This window comes from Furipterus horrens, unplaced genomic scaffold (genome assembly GCF_987537825.1).
Source record: "Furipterus horrens unplaced genomic scaffold, mFurHor1.1.pri manual_scaffold_9, whole genome shotgun sequence".
NCBI lineage: Eukaryota > Metazoa > Chordata > Mammalia > Chiroptera > Furipteridae > Furipterus > Furipterus horrens.
Genome location: NW_028327179.1, coordinates 96,024,510 through 96,046,653, shown reverse-complemented (window position 1 = coordinate 96,046,653; position 22,144 = coordinate 96,024,510). Strand labels below are relative to the sequence as shown.

At 43.1% G+C, this 22,144-nt stretch overlaps 1 long non-coding RNA gene across 1 annotated transcript; it reads right to left on the bottom strand.

The window, feature by feature from the left end:
* Positions 1–19,690: 19,690 nt before the first annotated feature.
* LOC150002266 (uncharacterized) lies at positions 19,691–21,694 on the bottom strand. The gene is made up of 2 exons (XR_016512974.1): positions 21,589–21,694; positions 19,691–20,278 (listed from the first exon to the last, which is right to left on the bottom strand). It is a non-coding gene; the product is annotated as an uncharacterized LOC150002266 (long non-coding RNA).
* Positions 21,695–22,144: the final 450 nt, after the last annotated feature.

Below are 22,144 nucleotides of genomic sequence, written 5' to 3'. Positions count from 1 at the left end.
GAGGGCTTCCTTTCAAAAATCCCAGCTCTTTGGTTGCCAAGCAACCATTGATTTATTGTAACTAGCTAATATTTAAAATTATAGGTGATGATTAAGTAGAACAGCACGCTTTTCCTACTCCTGAACACACACAGCATTGGCCAGATCAGAATAATTACGACCGGTCTTGCGGTATCAAAAACAAATCACGGGGCATGCCTCTTGAGGTGAAGAGAAGAGGGACTTTGCCTGCTTCCTGTGTGGGCCCCGTAAGAGCGCTTGGAGAGAATACAGTGACCCGTGGGCATTCTGCAATGCGATTGTCCACAGAATTGGAGGAGGCCCAGGTACTGGAAGATCATTGTCCCTGGGGGGGAAATGACATGAAGGGTTCCCTTGAAAGGTCCTGGCAGCACTTCCATTAATTAACTCAATGAGGCTGGGCCTTTTAATCCATGCTTTTTGATGTTACGGACCTGTCAAAGTGTATATAACCAGTTTATCCAATGAGCTAAATTTAATGGGGGTAGAAAGAGGAAATGGCTTTCTTTTCCATCCACCTCTGCTCCCAATATGCTTCATCAGATCTCCTCTTCCCTTCCTCTGTGTGACATGTAGGGCAGGTCCTGTCATTTTGCTTATAAAGACAGCTTCCTGTTATTCATGAAGACCTGTTATTAGGTGTTAAACTGTGCGTACCAGTCTGTATTAGAATTTCAATGTTGCGTCTCCTTTAAAGAGGTAGTTTCTTCTCTCCTGGTCATGTCTGACGTGCACCTTGGAGACCCGCAAGTGGAGAGCAGGAATGGTTTGCTCTTTCACGCCTCCTTGAGGGTCTACTCCAACCCTCCATCTCTGCCTTGAGTATTCTGGTGTCAGGAAAAGGAAGGAAAGGTTAGGAGAAAGGGGCCAATGTCTTTTTATTGTCAGGAGCTGTTTCCCCTTTCCTAAGCTGCTGACTTTGATGCCCTCCGCAGGGTCGGGCTCCAGATGGTGTCTTTCTTATTGGGCACAGTCGTGGGTTCTTTAGATCTTGCAAAAGGACATGTGCAGGTCACATTGCTTAGCAATCATCCTTCAATCCCTGCATTGCTTAGTCATTCAACTTACTGCCCCGGAAGGGCCAGAGTCTCTTCATCCAAGGAGGACATCATCTTGGACCAGGAAACTTTGAGATGGCTCATACGTGCACGTTTTGCCATGTCAGTGCTAAGAATGCAGTCCTGCTCTCATCCCCATCTTCGACAAGACTAGAGCTCTTTCTGTTCTAACTCTGAAGATAAGTATTCATTTCTTCCTAGAATTCTGTCACTACGCTATTCTAGTGACACCAGCATGCGCCCCTGGGGTTTTGCATCCAGCCTGGAAGCAGGATAAGTAATAGGCTACTTCTGCATCTCTGATCTCTGTGGGGGATTTGTCTTAGAGATGCCTTGACTTGCTAGAAGATATGGGAGAGGGGGGATGGCAGAACTCTCCCCCCTATGAATTTCTTTCCTCTGGTAACTGTAGTTTTGACTTTATAACCTGGATAGGTGGTGAAATAAAGGTCAGTGGAATATCACTTCATTTTTAATAAGTCTTGCAGACTCATGTCCTTTAGGATTTGTGGTACTTAACACCTGTTTCCTGAGCTTTGGCCTTTGAAATCTTATGACAATGAAAATGTCCATTTCAATACATCACTGTAATGGCAATCAGAAAATGGGCAACTTTTCCACCATAGGAACAAAACTGTAGGAGGATATGATAGTTGTCTACATTGAGGTCCACTGATTTTGTCTCTGGTTTACTTCAGCTGAAAGCCACATGGGAAGTTCAGAGTTGGGGAAAGGTCAAGGTTCATGTCAGGAGAATGGAGCTGTTGACAGGAGCACTGTGATCAGCCAGCAGGACATGTGGCTGGCAGACGGACAGACAAAAACTAAAGAGTTTGCAAAGGAATCTGCAAGAGAGGAGATGGGGAATGAAATCTTCTTCTTCCACTCCTGCCCTTACCCTTCAGACACGCCAAGGCTCTTCCACTCTGGGTCCTCCGAGAACCAGGCACCAAGCCACCAGTGCAGAAAATGTTTCGGGGAAAATGCCTGTGGAGAAAAGGGTCTTATTCTGCAGCTCAGACCTAACCAAGTTCAACAAGGCCATTGAGTTGCTCCGAGCCTCTCTTGGGAACAGGCCTGCCTTTGTGTCCTGCCTCCCACGGCTGTCAGCTGGGAGCAGCCCGTGGGAAGCATGGCCCCAAGGAGACAAGGGTGGATCCAGTGCACAGCAGCTAGTTACACTCCCTGCCGTGAGAGATAGGACGGGTGTATCTGCATGCCCGCTGCACACTCTCAGCAATGAATGAGTGAATGAATGAATGAGTCAATTTTCCCAATTCTTGCTTTACCCATGAAGTCACCAGCCAATCATATCTTTTCTCCTTTACCAAGTTTCCTGAAATAGAAGTGCGCACCCCCTGTTACCACTCCCACGCTTGCCGTTCACTTCTTGCCCCTGCCCACCGTCCATCGAAACTGCTCCAGCCACGGCAGCCATTTCTTCACCATTGCGGCAGCCCTGCTGCAGGGAGCGTGTGCGTTTGGAGCTCCGAAATAACGTCGGGCAGGATGACAGTTGTGGATACAAGGGTATGGGAATAGCCAAAACTCTGAGGAAGGGAAGAGGGGAGGGATAACGATTTGGAAGTTTTATAAAAGAGAAAAGACGAAAAATGAAGCAGAGATGTTCAAGAAAAGTGTGGGATTTAAAAATAACTTCAGGATATTGAAAAATCTTTTCACACAGGCAGCCAAGAAAAACCCACGGACCTCTCTGGAAAAATATTCAAATCTGCTATCTTTCGGCTTGTTTGGGATTTACCAGAAGAGGTCAGCAAAGACATTAATATTGACCTTTGTCCCCCCTAGTGGCAACGGGGTTGGTTAGGAAGGGAATTTCGCTTCCCTGCCTAGAGTTTAGACAGGGCTTTTCAAGACATCTTTCTGTTTCAGGCCCTCCTCCCAGAGGTTTGCAGCTGCCCACGCTCCTGGGGAAGGCGTGGATCATAGATCGTGTGCCACAAAATGACAGACCGTCAGTAGAAATTCCTATACTTCCTCTCTGAGTAAATGAAAACTTCTGGCACATTAGCCAATGCTATTAGACAAGAGAAAAAAAAGTGCGGGTGTAAAATGTTAGAAAGGAGGCGAAGACGAAATTAACTTGAATTTCAAATAATCTGATTGCATATCTGAAAAACTCAAGAAAACTTACTGAAAAGCAGCAAGATAACTAAACAATATGGCTGGATAAAAAATCTATATTCAGAAATTGAAAACCTGTACATATACAACAAAAATCCAATTAGAAGGCATATCAGAAGCAAAAGGATTCTGTTGACAAAAGCAACAACGAAGAAGTAAGACATTACTAGGAATAGACTTAAGTTCAAGATTTGCATAAAGAAAAGTTCAAAGTGCTCCCAAGAAGCACGCAAGAAGGACACGAACCAATGGACAGGCGAACTCAACAACGCAAGATCTCAATTCTCCCCTAAATTTATCCATTTAAAATTATACATGTTATATCAAGAGCTTTTTAACTAGACCAACTGATTAAAAATTTTATGTACAAATGTAAGCAAGCAAAAAACAGTCAAAACCATTCTGAAAAAGAAGGGTAATGAGGAGCAACTATACTTGTAAGACAGATTTTAGAGCTATAATTAAAACATTGAATATTATCGTTTGTAAAAGAAGAGGGGGGTATTTCATAAATAAATTATCTCACTTGGCAGCAATCTAGGAAATAAAATGAAGCTAAATCCATTACTCCCCATATTACCCCAGGGTAAATTTCAAATGGGTGAAAGTTTTAAGTGTAAAAAAATAAACATTAACAATAACATAAGAAATACAAGAATGTATATAGGAATGAATAAGATTTTTCTAAGTCTGGCATAAACATAGAAGTCAGAAAAGAAAAGGTTGATAAATCTGATTTTATTATGAATTTAAAAAAATTCTGTATGGATACCACCCAAAACAAAGAAAACAGACAGATGACAAACTGAAGGACATCCGCCCAACTCATGCCATCAAAGGCTGATTTGCTCAATGTATAGAGCTCCTCCAAATCAATAAGAAAATGTAGAACAACCCAGCAGAAAAAAAAAAAAATGGGCCAAAAATAAGAGCATTTGACAATACCCTAATCTTCACTCATAAAGAGATCAATGCAAATTAAAACTACATCGGAGTACCATTTCCACTTATTGAATTGGCAAGTCTAAAAAAGTTGTATAACAAACTGTGGGAAAATAGATAGTGTAAAATGAAATAATCCGCATAGTAGGTAATCCCAATGTATCTTTCAAAGTTACAAATGTTTATACCCTTTGATCCATTGAGTCCTCTTCAAGGGAATTGTCATTCAGATTATCTGACGCATGGATATGACGTGTGTATTTGATTATTAAACACATCATTGTCTGTAAAAGCAGCAGACTGAAAACAACTAAGATATTTATCAGTGGGGAAGCAGTCAAATAAACAATGTCACACCCATATTATAGAATAATCTGGAGCCTTTGAAAAAGGAGAGGGTAAAAGAGGGACCTTTAGGTAGGGATATGCCAAAATATTTTGGCAGGTATAAAACATGTGCTTAATATACTGCCAATTGTACAAAAAGGAAAAATGTGTTTGGGTGTATTTGTTTATATGTGCTTAAATTACTTCTATAAACATACACTGGAACATTAATAACATTGTTTTCCTGTGGGGGAGGGGAATCAGATGTTGGGGGACAGATGGGGAAAAAAATGTTTCAAAGCATTTTTTTGAATTTTTAATTTTTAACCATGTGAATATATTGTGTTTTGACACTAATATTTGAGTATGGCTCTATGTTCCTTTGCTATTCTGGCACTTAAAAAATATTCTCTATTTGATATGCTCTATAACGCTAGTTCTCTAGGTATGCCAATTAACATATAGAGTGAGATCTTATTCATCCAAAATTTAACTACAAATCCCCCCACCCCTCACCTTTCTAGACTCTGGATGAGATCAGGAAATGGGAAAATAGATGTCCCAAAGTCCACAGACAAAATAAAGCGTAGGCCCTTCACTAACAGGAAGTCTGTTAGATTTCCTCTAATCTATTTTATTTATTTATTGGATATAATTATATCAAGCTTGATAAAATGATTTACTCATAGCAGGTTGGTGGGAGCTCACAATCTGAGAGGCGTCCTGGGGCAAAAGCCACACCTGTCCAAGGCCTTATTAAAGCAATGTCAGTAGAGGGGCAGACCTTAGAGATCACACCTGTTTGACTGTGATGTCCTATCGCTCATCTTGAGGGACCTACGTCACAGTCAGGTACGCTCAGTAGACTCTGTTGAGGTTGGTTTTCCTCCCTAATGTTTAAATAAAATACAAATACATTTGGTGGTAAAAAGAAGTATAAAACTTAGGCTTTCTGGAAAATAGAATAATATATTTCAGATAGGTGGTGTTTTGCAGGGTATTTTTTTAAAAAAAGCTTCATTGGAGACATAATAAAAAATGAGAGAGTAATTGGTCAGAGATTTTTTTCTCTAATGAACACAATAAAGTTTCCACATAAAGACTCAACAAATGAAAACGTCAGTGTCTTAAAATTGACAGCAGGTATGCAGAAATGAGACAAGAAAAATATTCTAGAACAATACAGCGTTTCGATAATATGTAAGAGCCCAAGAGAACTTTTTAACTTCTCTGGAATGGAATGACTCCGAATATCATGATCAACTATAAAGAATGAAAAATATCTACTAGCAAAGAAAGGAGGGGAATCCTAGGAGTCATTAATCTAAGACAGATTGGAACAAGAGTCTGTAATGGAATGATTAACTCCAACAGAGTGATTACGAATATTGCTGCCCTGCTCTTTGACCCAGCCACACATTTCTAGGACTCACTCTTCAGATATTCTTACACAAGCAAGGTGCAGATATATATACACACACAAGGACATGTTTACCTTGATTGGAAGCATACAGATCCTCTGCTTTGAAACAATGAAACGACGAGCAGTTGATACGCCCACTAAAAAGGGGCAGATTAAACAAATTGTGTAATATCCATACAGTGGAAGACTATGTAGTTATTAAATAGATGGAGGGAATACTGTATATACTAATGTATAACTGAATATTTTAAAATGATTTAAAAAAGTGAAGTTGCAGAATATCATGTAAAGCATTATAAATTTTGTTTAAAAAAATTCTGTGTGCGTGTGCATGTCTGTTTGCACTTGTGTGTTAAGATATGAATGGAAAGGGTTATAAAGAAAAAGATCATAAATCGGAAACTAAAATAATATTCTAAGTCAAGGGTAATTGAAAAATGAAACAATATTTTTTTAAAATGTTTAAAAGAGACACAACAAACTGTTATGAGTTGATTGGGAATTTGGGGGTGGAGAATGGGCGACAGGCTAGAAACTTCCACATTTGCCTTTACACATAGCATTATTATTTGATTTTTTAAAATTATCTTTTAAATGTTTAGAAAGAATATTGTTGTTAACCTCCAAAAGTCCAACTGATGGGATGGATTAGGAAATCAAACCCAAACCATAATTGGATTTAAAGGAAATAATAAAGATAGAGATAAAGCTAGAGAATGGTATGTAATAATCTGTTTGGGATTAAACGGAGTTCCTGAATAGGGAGTTTCAAATCAGTAAAAGTTACATAATGAAGAGAGACAGATTGCTTTGTCTGCCTAAAGTGTGTCCCTCTTTTCTCTGGGACAGCACCCCTTTCTCTTGGGAAATCCTCTTTTCCCCTTTCAAATATTTGGTTCAAAGTATATGCAGGCTGCTTTCCAAGTCTGTGCTCCTGGCCACAAACGGTAGGCCTGCAGGCAGGTACCTACACTGACCAGACCCATGAGCACCACCTCTCAGCCCGGCTGTGACAGACAAATATCCAGCTGACCTAGGCAAGACCCATCTCAGCTCTTCCTTGGCATTTTTCAAACTGGCATGGGAGGAGGAAGAGAATCATTTCTTTTTGATGGGGGGACCTCGGGAATGTGCACCCCTGCAGCTGCGGCCCAGGGGTGGAGGAAGCCAGGTTGCAGTGGATGATGGAGTTCGTATTAAAAAGAAGCCAGGATGAAACATGGAGCGCAAAAAGCCCAGCTACGTCCCGTCTTGCGGTTACGTGGGAAAGCAATTCTCCCTGCGGCCCAAGTCAGGGCAGGCTGGGTCGCTGTCCTTCACGGCCAGAAACACACCGGCTAACAACAGGAAGAAAGGGTGAGCAAGCTGATACATTTATTTACTGCCCCCTGCATTGTAATGAGAGTGTAATCGTCGGCAGCCGTCCGTCTCGAGAGACAATGGTGTAGCTTCTTAAGAGTCTATCTGCACCGCCGAGAATGGCTGTGCAGTCCGACTCGGGAGTGACACGGTATCTGTCTCCTCCCGTGTTGAATCGACATCTTGCGATGACGCTGGAGTGTCCTCTCCAGTGAAGCTGAAGCTACAGAGCCTGGGCAGGGTGATATGGAGGGTCTGCTGTTGCCCATGCAGCAGACCCCCCCTCTCTTCGCAGCTGAAGGGTCCAAGGGAAAGACGGAGTCAATACAGCTTGGCTTCAGGTGCGCCGCAGGAGTTGCCGGTGTTGACTACAACGTCAAACCGCCTTAGGGACTCCGGCTCCGGATTTTCTGTCGGGGTTTACTCCCTTAGCCTTTCCCCTGAAGAGGTATGCCGCAAGGCAGCGGAGGTTTTTTGGAGTCAGAGTTTTCCTTCTCTGATGTGCCCTGACTGGAAGATCGAACCAGCGACACTTAGCTCGCAGGCCGACGCTCAATCCACTGAGCCAAACCAGCCAGGGGCAGTGTAATGATGATACAGGAATCCCCAAAGGAACTGACCACATTCACAAGATTACAGATGAAGAAGACTACAACTTTTAGAACCAAAATCAGAAAATCCTGGAATAGGGTCATATTTTTAAGTTCTTAAAGAGAACCGTTTCCCCAGAGATCATTTTTCTGGTTGAGTGATCAATCATTTTGGAAAAAACAAAAAGTAGAAGGATTTTTTACAGGTTCAAAGGCCAGAGCGGATTTTCTGACTATGCATCTATAAATAACATTTGAAATTTATTTTTAGCAGCTCACTATGCATAAAAGTTATGTTGAAGAGATTTAATTGAAAACTCTGAGAGCTAATAGGTGGTCGTCATGATCAATACAATGCTGACTCAAAACCATATATGGAGTCAAAAAGAAAACGATTAAAACACACGTTTAGACATGTCACAATTAGTGCAAAACTCCATGTCAGAGAAGAGGGTCCTAAGTTTCTATTTTTGGTGTTTAATAAGAATGTTTTTGTTAATCGTGTGGAATTGAGTTAAATAAAGCTATCTACAATCCGTTTTCTAAAATAGTACATGTTAGCGTGTTCTACACGTAAAAAGACATAATAGTTAAAACAAAACTAAATAACAACTATAGGTGGGAGAACAATTTAGTTGAGTGGATTTCAGCCATAACTATTTCTCGAAAGATAAAACAGCTCTCAAGGAAAGTCTCATTCTGTATTTAAAAGCATAGCCAATTTATAAAGCTTAAAAACAGAAGATGAGCTAAGACACGATTACTAAATTATAGGAAAAGTATAAATGATATTCACTACAATCGATGTCCGTGCATACATTATTAATAACAACGGTCACTAGATAAGACTGTGCAAAGGCACACTAGAAAAGAATACTTGAACAATTTTACGTTCCATCAGATGGCACTAATGCATATTAATGGAAACATGTTTAAAACGGGATTCAGTATGGCAGCCATCAGAACGCTCCTTCCGGGCCTCCAAGGTCATGGGCTACTTGAGGAACACTCCAGCTGCTGGGCTGTGAAACCCATCACCGTGGGACTCAGTGCCACCCACGGGCTGGTCCCACGGGATCCAAGGCACGCCCATTCCTGAGGACAAGAGGTTCTTCTGACTGAAGCTTCAGCTGGAGGACGCCCCGGTGATTTCCCAAGCCTCCCTGATGATGGGGTCATCTAAAATGCTTCCACCTACCTTCCCTCTCTCTTTCCGCCCCTCCAGGTCAGAGCTGCAGTGTGCTGGAGGACTCTCCCAGCTGTCTCTGACTCCCTGCCTGTGTTCTCTCCAAGGCCTTTCCCTCATAAACATGTGTGTCGTTGATCTGGGCTTGGCACCTGGTTCTCTGATAACTCAGAGACAGTGACAGAATCACGCGTGTGTGATGAGTGCCTCACAGTGTCAGGGTGTGCGCTCCCTCGGCAGGTGCAGGCAGCAGAAGTGCTAGCACCTTAGCATTTCAGATGTGGCAGGAGGAGGAAGTCAGAGTTAGACTTAACAACAGAGCGGCTTCCCACGGTGGGTAGATCCCAGGGGCAGATGTCAATGTGTTTCTGACTGAATTCAGCACGTGGAGAAGATCTCAAATAAGGCTTCAAACGCAGGAAGCATTAACACCCAGTGGTAACCAGGGGTGCATAACTGGTTGGCTCATCGCTTCATCGGTATGAAGGGTTCAGGGAGAAGAATCAAGCATCCCAGGCAACAGCGATGGTTGAGCTGGAGCTGGGATCCAGTCTAGCAGAGGCTACACCCAGGAGTGGATGCAGAAGTCTTCTGGCATCAGCCAATGGGGAGGCCACAGTTAGGAAATGATGGCCTAGGAGGCTCACTCAGCCACCCCAAATAATCATTAAGGAGCAACAGCACTCACCACAGGCTGCTCATGTTCATATACCCATGGCCTGTAGCGTAATTCTTGTTCATCAGGATTACCTCAGAAAGAGTGGTGGTTCTCAGGGAAGGGGGAAGGCAGGGACAGACATCAACCCAATAAAAGAAGTCGAAGACTTGGACAATCCAATAATTCAGGCAATTTTAGCACGCCGTAGTGAAATTAGATGAGAAAACTTCCCCATAGCAGGAATTCTCCCCAACACCTTCTTAACCACAATAGATTTGAAGACGAAATTAATAATAAAGACATTAACAAAGTTCTTCATTTGGGGGGATATTAAACATATATTTTTATAAGTAAAAATTAGCTTAGGGAAGAAATTAAGAATTTAATAAAAATATATTTTAAAGTAATAATAAATACAGGTCTGCCTATCAGAGTATTGGGATGTGGCCAAAACACAGTATTTAGAAGAAAATGTATTCCCTTAAAGGTCCATAATAAGAAATTTAACAAAGAGGTATTAATGAAAAATAATTATGCTGTAAAATTCTCAAATAAGACAAAGTATTAATCTAAAGCAAAATATAAAAGCATAAGTTAGTAACATGGAAAATAAGTGGTATAAATTACATAAAATTAAAAGCTGGTTATTTGAAGAGAAGATAAAAATTGACAAACCTCTGATAAGTGTAATTAAAAAGTATGTCATAATAGCATATAAAGATATCTGTATGGGCCCCCACACATCTCTCATTATATCTCTTGGATAGCTGTGATATCTACCAATTAAAAATACCAACGTATGAACACACACATACTCACACACGAAAATTGTGTACATTCCCCACATCTGTCTCCTTTGCTGGCTTCTTGTCTTTCAAGCCATCAAATGTGGGAGGGACCTGACCTCTAAGGTCCATCCCCGCGTGATCTCCGCTGGTCCCTTGACTTTAAATATAACCTATCGGTACTTAAAGTCAGACTCCCAATTTGTTTTCTCTACTCTGGACCTTTCCCTTGAGCTCTAGATGTTTCTGTTTAATTTCTGGCTCGAAACCCCTACTTCACTGTCCAGCGAGCATCCTTTGAACACCTAGACAGAGCCCTCAGCAGGTGCCCAGCCACCCCCTACTCCTCCCTAGGTTTGCTTTCCTTCAGGAAGTGGTACCCCAGTTCCTCCAGTTCTTCACGTATCCAACCGAGACCTTCGCTTGTGACATCCCTCCTTCTCGCCTCATCTCACGTAGAACGTGTCGGCTCGTCTTGTAGGCACTATTTTAACAGATCTCCGTTTCAGCTGCTTCTTGCTCCCTCCATTGCTGTCACTTTGATCTGCGCCTTCCTCTCCTCTTGCCTGGATTGCATGATGATTCTCACGGCCTCCTAACCAGCTTTCCTGTTTCTATTTAACATCCCCCATCCCCAGGAGACTGAGGGATCCCTCAAACACTGCCCAGTGACTTCCCTCCACATGTGAAGTTCAACGTCTTCCTTCAGATCACATGGCTAACCCCTTTCCTGCCAGCCAAATGCCAGATCGCATTATTAAAAGCGCTGCTTTGTTACCACCGCCCTCTGCCTCTCTCTCCTCCCTATTCCTGCTTTGTTTCTCCTCACAGCAGAGATCACTACCTAAGATCACAGTAGTTATTTGTGTGTGTGTGTGTGTATTGTCTGCCTATCTGTCCCTCCGGGTGCCAGAATGCTGCCTGTGTCCTTGCCCTGCCCCACCCCTATTCACCCCACTTCCCCAAAATACCTTGGCAAGGGGGTGGAGTGGAGGCCTGGAAAAGGTCATGAATTGTCTGAGGCCGTGGGAGGCCCCCTATGTCATGGTCAGAGGCAGAAACAATGAGCACAGTCATTTCAGAACATGCTGGGGACACAACCGAGAAGCTGTGACCTCAGCAGAGAACAGCTGTGCCACTGAACGCCCGCTCGGAAGATAGACAGGCCCAGCAGTGCTACTGCCACCCATAAGTATGCACATTGGGGTTGAAGTTCCCTTTACTTGGATGATCTTTCCAGTTATGGGGTGGAGCTAGGACGGATCCTTTATTTCTCAAAGTGAGTCTCGAAGTATAAACAAAGCGCGCTAGCTCTAAGCCACCTCTAGCCACAGGGCAGAAACTGAAATCCAAGAAAGGATTGAAGACTCCCTGGATGGAGGTGTTGGGAGCGAAGTTGGGGGGCTGTCTCGACAGTCTGTGAAACCTCAAGAAAATTGGCTGTGCTCGGGTTTCCTCGGTGGAGGAACGGCGTTTATAAGTCGGTTTCAGTAAGGCCAAGAGTAGTGGCCTGGACAGGGTGCGTGTCCCGTAGCTTCGGACATCCACCGCTAGCCCGGTCCTGGATCCACTTCTTTGTTGGAGAGCCATGAGCTGTGGTTCAGACCCTCATCAGGAGAGTTAGGCATTCACCAGGCTCAAATAACCCAGCAGTCTTTTAAATATAGATGGTAGAAATCCATGAGCTACACTCTTACGTTTCAAACATAGCATTGGCACCAAAACGCAAACTTCTGCCCTAAAATCAAGTCACCGCCGCCAGTTCTATATTTACTGACCGCAGGCTTTAGAACACGGAGAGGACAATCTGGAAAGCAAAGGATGAAAATTCCATTTTCAAAATCAGATTTGCTTCAGAGACTCAAGGTCCCCCAAAGAGAATTGTCCTGGAGACTTCTTTACCACAACAGCCACACAAGAACAGGGAGAGAGGCAAAACATGCATATTCTTGTTGTCATGGGATGAATCTGGAAACCTTATTTTGTCCGCTTAAGGAGTGCAGATGACGTGGGACTAGACTTATGAGGGCCTGGGGCTAGATGGATTTGTCATCTTTATACCCTCTTCGGAGAAATGTTTCTCCATGTCTGTTGTACATTTGCTGATTGGAGTCTTTATTTTTTTAATGTTGAGTTTTGAGAGGCTTTCTTAAATATATATGTATTAGACGCTAGTTCTTTGTTAGATGTGGGGTTTGCAAATATTTTTTTCCCAGTGTGTAGCCTGTCCTTTCATCTTCTTAATGAGGTTTGTTGCACAGCAAAAACGATTAACTTTGATGAAGTCTAATTTATTATTTCTTCCTTTTGTGGATTGTGCTTTTGGTCTGCAGGCCTGAGATCCAAAATCACCGGCGCCTAAGGGCAGGAGAAGATGGTTTTCCCGGCTCAAGCAAAGAGAGCAAATTCATCCTTCCTCCAGCTTTTTGCTCTATTCAGGCAAGGAGCAGATTGGATGACACCCTCAGCTAACTGCGCTAGGATATTGTGTAAGTTCAAGGTCTGCAGTAGTATATATATATCACGGTTCACTCATCGCGGCCTCACTGTATCGTGGGGTTTTTAAAAATATTATATTTAATTATTTATCGGAGATTTTTCGCTATATCGCAGGATTTTTCGGTACTGTATACATATGTTGTTAATGTTGCATAGGTTTAAGAACATAAGTAATGTTTATAAAAGTGTGGAAAAGGTTAATTAGGGAGTGGGAAAGGTTAATAAGTGGGTGGGAAGGGTTTCTAAAGCCTTAAAATATATACAAATACTAAAATAAACATAAGGTTTCTGCTTCGTGGATTGTCACCTATCGCGGGGGGTCTAGAACGTAATACCCGCGATAAGGGAAGGACCACTGTACAGTGGCAGTATGTGCTTCACATACATAAAAGCAAGGTGATTACTGCAATAAGGTACACCCATTACCTCTTAGAACTAGTATATATTTTTGTAGTGACATTTCCGATTTATCCTTTTAGCCATATTCTCCTATATGATATGATATTAACTGTAGTCACCATGCTGTGTATCACATTTACTCACCTTATCACTGGAAGTTTGTAGCCTTTGACCAGAATTTCCTTATTTCTCTCACCCCTGACCCCGGCAACCACTATTTTACTCTCTGTTTCTATGAGTTCACATATAAGTGATCTAATATTTGTATTTTTCTGTGTGACTTATTCATAATACACTATATACATATCACATTTTCTTTATCCATCCATTTTTTCCATATCTTTCCATCTATTGTGAATAATGACAATGAACTTTGGGAGGCAGGTCTCATTCTCGTTGGCAGCCGTCCGTCTAGAGAGACGATGGTGTAGCTTCTTAAGAGTCTATCTGGACCGCCGAGAATGGCTGTGCAGTCCAACTCGGGAGTGACACGGTATCTGTCTCCTCCCGTGTTGAATCGACATCTTGCGATGACGCTGGAGTGTCCTCTCCAGTGAAGCTGAAGCTACAGAGCCTGGGCAGGGTGATATGGAGGGTCTGCTGTTGCCCATGCAGCAGACCCCCCCTCTCTTCGCAGCTGAAGGGTCCAAGGGAAAGACGGAGTCAATACAGCTTGGCTTCAGGTGCGCCGCAGGAGTTGCCGGTGTTGACTACAACGTCGAACCGCCTTAGGGACTCCGGCTCCGGATTTTCTGTCGGGGTTTACTCCCTTAGCCTTTCCCCTGAAGAGGTATGCCGCAAGGCAGCGGAGGTTTTTTGGAGTCAGAGTTTTCCTTCTCTGATGTGCCCTGACTGGAAGATCGAACCAGCGACACTTAGCTCGCAGGCCGACGCTCAATCCACTGAGCCAAACCAGCCAGGGCCTGGGAGGCAGGTACCCCTTCAAGATCCTGATTTCCTTTCCTTTGGAGATATACCCAGAAGTGGGATGGCTGGATCATATGGTCCTTCTATTTTTAATTTCTTTGAGGAACATTGTCCTGTTTTCCATAGCGGCATCCTTTGTCTTTTCAATAGTAGCCCTTCTAACGTACATGAGGTGATATTTCATTGTGGTTTTCATTTGCTTTTCCCTGAGGATTAGAGATGCAGAGCTTTTTTTAATATCTCTATTGCCCTCTTGTATGTCTTTGGGAAAATATGTGTCAGGCTTCTCTGCCCACTTTTTAATCAGAGTATTTGTTTTATTATTTACTTTGGTGTCATGTTGTATGAGCTCCTTATATATTTTGGATATTAACCCCTTATTTAATATACTGTTTACAGATATTTTCTTCCATTTTATAGGTTTTCTTTTCACTTTGTTGATTGTTTCTCTTACCACGCAGAAGCATTTTAGTTTGATGTCGTCCACTTGTTTATTTTTGCCTTTGTTGTCTGTGCTTTTGGTAAAACATCCATGAAATTATTGCCAGTACCACAGTCAGGAAGCTTTTCTCCTATGTTTTCTTCTGCGAGTTTCACAGTTTCAGGTCCTACATCCTTTTAATTTGTTTTGAGTTGATCTTGTGTATGGTGGAAGATAAAAATTCAGTCTTGTTCTTTCATACGTGGATATTTAACTTTCCAGCACCATGTGTTGAAGAGACTATTCTTTCCCTGTGGTGTATTCTTGGCTTCCTTGTCTATGATCAGTTGATTCTATATGTGTGTGTTTATTTCTGGGTTGTCTATTCTGTTCTGTGTATCTCTGTGTCTGTCTCTATGCCAGTGCCATACTGTTTTTTCAAAGACTTAATTTTTTTAGAGCAGTTTTAGGTTCACAGCAAAATTAAGATGACAGTACAGAGATTTCTTATGTACCCCCTACCCCTCCACAAGCATATCTAGCGTCCTCCATTTTCAACATCCCCTACCAGAGTGGTACCTCTGTTCCACGAGATGAGCCTACATTGACACATCCCCATCTCCCAAAGTTGTAGCCTACATTAAGGTTCACTCTCATTACACATTCTGTGGGTTTGCACAAATGTATAATGGCACGTATCCATCATTATAACATTGTACAATGTAGTTTCACTATCCTCAAATTCCTTTGTGCTCTACTTTTTAATTCTTATACCCCCTCCCCCATAATCCCTGAGAGAGAGAGAGAGAGAGAGAGAGAGAGAGAGAGAGAGAACAAGAGAGAGGTTTGTTGTTCCATTTATTTATGCATTCATTGGTTGATTTTTGTATGTGCCCTGACTTGGGATTGAACCCACAAACTTGACGTATTGGGACAATGCTCTAACCAACTGAGCTACTCAGTCAGGGTTCAGATTGGCTTCTTTTACTTAGTAACATTCACTTAAGTTTCCTCTATATCTTTTCATGGCTTGATTGCTCAGTTCTTTATGGCATGGATAGTATTCCATTGTCTGGATATACAATACCACAGTTCATCCATTCTTCTACTAAAGAATATCTTGGTTGCTTCCATGTTTTGCCATGAATAAAGCTGTTATAAACATCTGTGTGCAGGTTTTTGTGTGGACATAAGTTTTTAACTCCTTTGGGTAAATACCAAGGAGCACAATGTTTAGCTTTGTTAGAAACCTCCAAACTGTCTTCCAAGGTGGCCGCATCATTTTTCAGGGTGCTCCCCCTTCTCTCTTGGTGCCTCAGAGGGCACCTCCAGCAGCAGCTGTATCTCCTTGGTGGCTACAACTCCCACTGGGCAGCTCTTTCTCCCACGGTCCCAGCTTGCTGAGCATGCCCAGTATGATTCCATCTTCTGCTGGGGGGCCCCAGCTCCTGTAGAAGCCTCCTCCCCTTTGTTCCCCTAGCCTTAAGGGCTGTAGTTCATAGTTTTCTGATGTTGATGATTTGGGGGTTGTCTCATTGTTCCCCCATCCATACAGCATCTCAATTCTTCTATCATCTGTGTACCCAATTCCGTGTATTGAATGTCCTCTGTTTGAAACACCTAGAGTGAGTTCTGTTTTCCTGGAGAACTCTAACTGTTAAAGACGCTCATAGAAATGATGCCAAGGTGAACAGTCTGAACAATGACATCCAGGTCTTTGGGAGAACCAGCATGATGTGAAAAGAGGAAGGAGGTCTCATGCTGCTAGTTGCTCAGTGCAGGGTTGCTGTGCATCACAACCTATAGAAAACCACTCACATCCTAGTCCATGTAACCAGCAGTCCTTAGAGTTGGACAGGCCAGAACATGGTGATCCGTATCCAGTAGCCCCGGGTGGGTCGATATTCACCTCACTTTTCTCGGATAACGATATCTGTTCATTAGTAAGATTAGAATCAACTCCGAGAGATAGAAAAAAGCTACAATAGCCTAAAGAAAACAGTAATTTTCTCTCAGAAAACATCTCTCGAGATGTATGGTATGGTCACTCAGCCCCATAAAGTCCACAGCCACACTGACGCTGGATTCCTTCCAGCTCACTAGTCTGCCGTCCCTTGAGGGTGAACCTCATTCTTATCATCCAGGAAGCATATGCCTTACAGACAGCAGACTGGAGGAAGGGACAGTATAAATGGGGGGCAACTGGGAAAATACCAGGTATCTTCAAAGAAAGATCCCAAATAGCTACCACATGACGCCTCTCACCTCTCTTGGGCTGGACCTTCCAGGATTGGGTTGGGGGGTGTGCTTAGGTAGTTCCTTTTCTGGTCTGCGGCTGTCTCTAAGAAGATGATGCTCTTACTGGGGCCTCCAACTTATAGAAACTTCTAAGGCCCTTGTGAAAGAAAGACTAAGTCAGAAACCTAGAATCATAGGCTTTGAGTACTAGATTTGACAGATGTGAAAAATTAGTAAAAATCACACAGCTACTTTTTGAAGAATATAGATAGAAAGCCAGGTTTTCTGACTCCTAGTTCGGTGACCTCTTTATGACATGCTGCCTCGCGGGGAAGGCATCCCTTCACCCCTATGGCCTATTCAACAGACATGCAAATTCTTTACAGCTCCTCTCCTGAAGTGGTGGGGTTTGTTTTTCTATGCCTTGAACCTGGGCTGGCCCTGAGACTTGTATTGACCAAGAGCGCATGGCGGAAGTGCTATTGTACACATTTCAACCCCGGGTCTCCAAGCCTTGCAGCTTCCACTCTTGCTCTTGTGAAATGCAGTTGCCATGGGAACAAGCCTGTGCTGGCTTCCGGGGGTGCTCCCTGGAGGAGAACTCAGGCACCTTGGCCAACGGTTCCAGCCAACCACCAAAATGTGAGAGCATTCTGGATTAAGCAGCCGTGAGCTGGTCTGCCATTTGAGACCAAGCACATGAATGAGCCCAGCTGACGCGCCAGCTGTCCTTAATTTGCCAAGCCATAGAAGGAAGAGCCAGGAAATTATTTTTTAAGGCCACACATTTTGGGGTTGTTTATTATGGAGCAGTAGATAACTGGTACACTTCCAAACAAGTCTGTCATCTTTCGTGTGTGTGTGTGTGTGTGTGTGTGTGTGTGTGTGTGTGTGTTTAAAGCTTCAAAGAAGACCACACCACTTGCCCCATCATTTGGTATTCTGTTCCTCCAAATGGGAAAATTGTTGCTCATTAACCCTCATACAACACGGGAGGCCCACTGAACATTCCGTAGGGCCCTCCAGTGCTAAACGTTTTATGACATTTGTATTAATAAGATAGGTTTAATTGAAATAATGCATAAGTATTATCCTCTCATTTTCCACTTGATGAGCAAGCGAAGTTCCTTGTCCATGGTCACAAAAGTGAATGTGACTTTTTAATAATGGAGTGAGACACAGCAAGATGCAAGCAGAATTGTCATCAGTCTTCCCTACCACTGTTCCTGCAAAACCAGTTCTATCAGCTTGTTTACCACCTCTGCGTGAGATCTTGAGCAAGTCTTGGGGCTTTCTCCTTGTACTTTAGGTAATAAGAAGTTCCCCCAGTCACTGTTAGTAATAAAAAGGGAAGGCTACCACCAAAGCTCTGGGTCATGGTCTCTTTCAAAATGTCTTTTCTTCCCCCGTTTGCCCTTATCTCGGGCTCAACGGCTGCAGTAGGAAATGCAGGTCATGGTCAGAATCTCCTCTCTTTCTCTACCTGTCTCCTTTTGAACTTACAAGTGCGATTTTGATTCCTTCCAGATTGATGCTTGAGAAGGGGGAGAAGTAAAGATAGGAAAAGTTTTGCTTTTAATCCAGTGTTGAAGCTCTCTGGATGAGACCGAGGTCCAAAGTTGTCTCTTTCTTATGGGATACTCTTACGCGCTCTTCAGTATTCTTCTCCCTAGGAATGTCTGACCAAAGTCCTCCAAATTGGATTATCCTTCCTTTGGGGTACCGGTCTCAGTTTTGCCTTAATTTCTCCTCAGTTTCTCCTCCCCAGGGTGTGTGTCCAGCTTCTTCTTTCTGGGCAGCCTCTCTTCAGGCAGGAAGCCTGCAGCCTGTACATTCTAAGTCAGCTCATGGCCAGCTCGCTCCGTGGGACCCACGGAGCATGGAAAGCACACGGAGGGTGTGCGTCCACACACATGCATCTTGTGTCCAGGCTGTGTCCCATCCTCCAACGTCTCAGCGCATTCAGTCTTTACAGTCATTCTAAGAGCTCTTATTTCCCCCACTTCACGGTCACGGATGAGAAAACATGAAAGTACAATAAACTTGTCCAAAGGTATAAAGTCAATAATGATCAGAGATGGGAAATCTTAACCATTGGGCCTCTCGGTCATGAAAATTCTGTTTTTGGAAGTCTCTTCCTAGTCAGAATCTTCTTTTATCTAAACTCTTTTAACTATTCCTCCCTGCCTGACCACTGGTATGTGACTGCCTAGGATTGTTATTCTCCAAAATCTCTAACGTCCAGTTTCACCTTTTGATGATAGTGGCCTTTGTTGTCTGTCCATAGAAGCAGCTATCATCTGCAGTGGTTAAGGTATCAAAATCAAGGTTGGACCATTTAGCTACATAGCATGGCACTCTCAAGTATGTACATCACAGGCAATTCACCTCGAAGGTCACTTGCTTTCAGTGACAACAGCTAAAAAAACCACCTTCTGAGGAGGAATAAACCCCAGGATAAGCCTTGATGGCCCCGGCAATGCTGGGGGTGGACGGAGCTGGCAATAGGAGGAAGAAACGGATCATTGGGGCAGGTCTGGGCACATTCTAATTACTTTTTCAAAGGAAGCCATATTAGGACTTGGGGACCACTTTTGAGAGAAAGGAATGTATGCCTTTTGAAAAAATTTAAGTAACAAGTGAAAAGAGTACTTTTAATATTGTTACTACTGTGTGCACTTCTTTTATAGACAGATATAGGGTTAGAACAAGAATTCACAGTTGCTGTTTAATTGAATTAGTAAGTCCATCAACCATTGTTACATAACAGTGGGGCTGGTACTTGAATATGGCAGAAACTGGAAGGTAATACCCGAAGACTGAACTTTGAATGTGTACATACTGACACACCCCGAAAGGAGGATCCTTGTCATTATTGTTCTTGGTATTTTTCCATGTTACCACTCCCTTCTTCCCAATCTCACAGGGCTGGCTGCAGGGACGTACGCTGACCACAGGAAACTCCAATCCCACCGGTATCAGTTCAATGTAGGTATCCTCAAAAAAAATTTATATAAGGCCTTGCTAAGCCCACTGCCTTAGTCAACCATTGCCGTATAATGCTTTGTAACAAATCGCTCAAAACTCACTGGTTACAAAAATAGGCATTCTCATGTCCCAAGAGCTGTGTGTTGGCAGCTTCCCGCTGATATAGGCTGTGTTCCATTGGGCTTCAGGTTGCATTTGGACGGTCTCGAATCGAGGACGTGGGTTCATGCAAGTCTGCTGCATGCATTTGTTCAAGGACTCAGGCTGAAGGAGCTGGGGTGAAGGAAGGCATATTTTCCCATAAAGGATCGCCTGAGTACAAGAGTCAAGACAAATCATACAAACAGTTTTAAGACTCAGTTTCCATTTTCATCATGGTTGGTAATGTCCCATTGGCCAAAGTAACTCACACGGCCAAGTCCAACGTCAACGGACCAGGAGAAGTGCTCAGTTGATAGGGGGAGGGGAAGAGGAGCGAACAGTTGCTGGATAAGAAGTCACAACCATCACACCCACTTTATTGAAAACCTCACACCCCCTCTAGCTAGGGTAAGGGGCTGGCTCCACCCGTGTGGCAGCAGAAACATCGGCGCCTTATATGAGACCTGCAAAATTCTACAGAGAAAAGAAACGTCAGGAACCCAGCTGGGTCAGTCTTCCATGTGAGGAATGCCTACAAATACTTGCATCACAGAGATGGTGGCCCTTGTCATCTGTGCCCTCAGGCATCGCAGGGCATCTCAGCCCGCAGAGCAATGTGGCATTTTCTTATCTGTGAACTTTAAACCAGCATTTCCACGCATGTGAATGGTCATCATGCCACTCTACTTTTGCAGAAAAACTTTTTTCCAAAACTAATAATCTTAACATTGACTATGACCACTTAATTTCTTTCTGGTTATGCTTCTGACTGTTGGCTCTGCCCCCTCTTTGAGGCCTAACACTTACCCTTCAGAGTTTGTGCCTAAGGTCACGTGCACAGATTTAGGCTTATATGCACTGTAAGGATTTTGCCTTAAGTTCACACCTTGGATCTTCAACTTCTGGCAGACTCAGGTAAAGTCTTACAATCCCGGTCCACACCCCCAGATGTTTATCCTCCCTCTCCAACACTAGCTGGCTAATCCCCCAGGTGAGCCTTATATGGGTATTACAGGACGTAGATAGATATCTGTGGGTACCATGAATAGAAAAACTCAAAAATCAAGGCTGAGTTTAGATCCTAAGTCATCAGCAAGATGTGTTGAGTTTAAGAACTAGATATGAAATAAAGATATTGGGTTGGCAAGAACACTAGACTCATCATGAAGATATCCAATATGAGAGCCTGGGGAAGTCTGCTTAGATAGCTATCAGCTGTAGCTGGTGTCTATGGAGTCCAAAGAGTCATACCTTTGCCTGGCCTCATGCCCTCATTCTTATGTTAGGGCATCTGCTACCAATAACACTTATTAGTTATTGATTGATTGTGTTGGACACAACTGGGCAAGCTTACTCTGAATCGACATAAGGAACCCGGGAAGCTATTTCTTTTACTTCTCTTCCTCTCCACCCCCCATATTCAATTCTTTAATTTCCTTAACTTTATTTAAACACACACACACACACACACAGCATCTTACCTAGAAAATACTGCATCCCTCTGCCTTCTTTATTTTCAAGTGTCAACCTTACTGGTTTGGTCTTCTGTGCCTTTCCCCTTCCCAGCAATCAGAGGTGGTCACATCTCAACAAGCCATATCTTCCCTGTGCTCTAAACATCTCCAGCTCTCTGCATCTGCCTTGGTTCTACCATTCTTCGCCCGACAGACTCAGTAAGTATACTCTGTATTTCATAGATAAAAATCATGCGGTCTAATGCAGAGCAGGAATTTTAGATCTAGACAGCCTGAAGTTGATTTCAATCTGGGTTCTACCAGTTATTAGTCATGTAATCTTGGGAAAGTCTCTTACTCAATCTGTACCTTCAATTTGCTCATCTGTAAAACAAAATAGCCAGACCTCCTTTGACAGATTAGTGTAGGACTAAAGAAGTAATGTATGTTTTGCATATTGTAGGCCAGCAACCAATGGCAGCTATCATCATTTGCATCTGCTTATTTACTGTCCCGAGTCTCTGAGAGCAATACAATCGTATCAGACCATCTCCGCAGGAAAGGAGAGATGGTGGACCTGTTT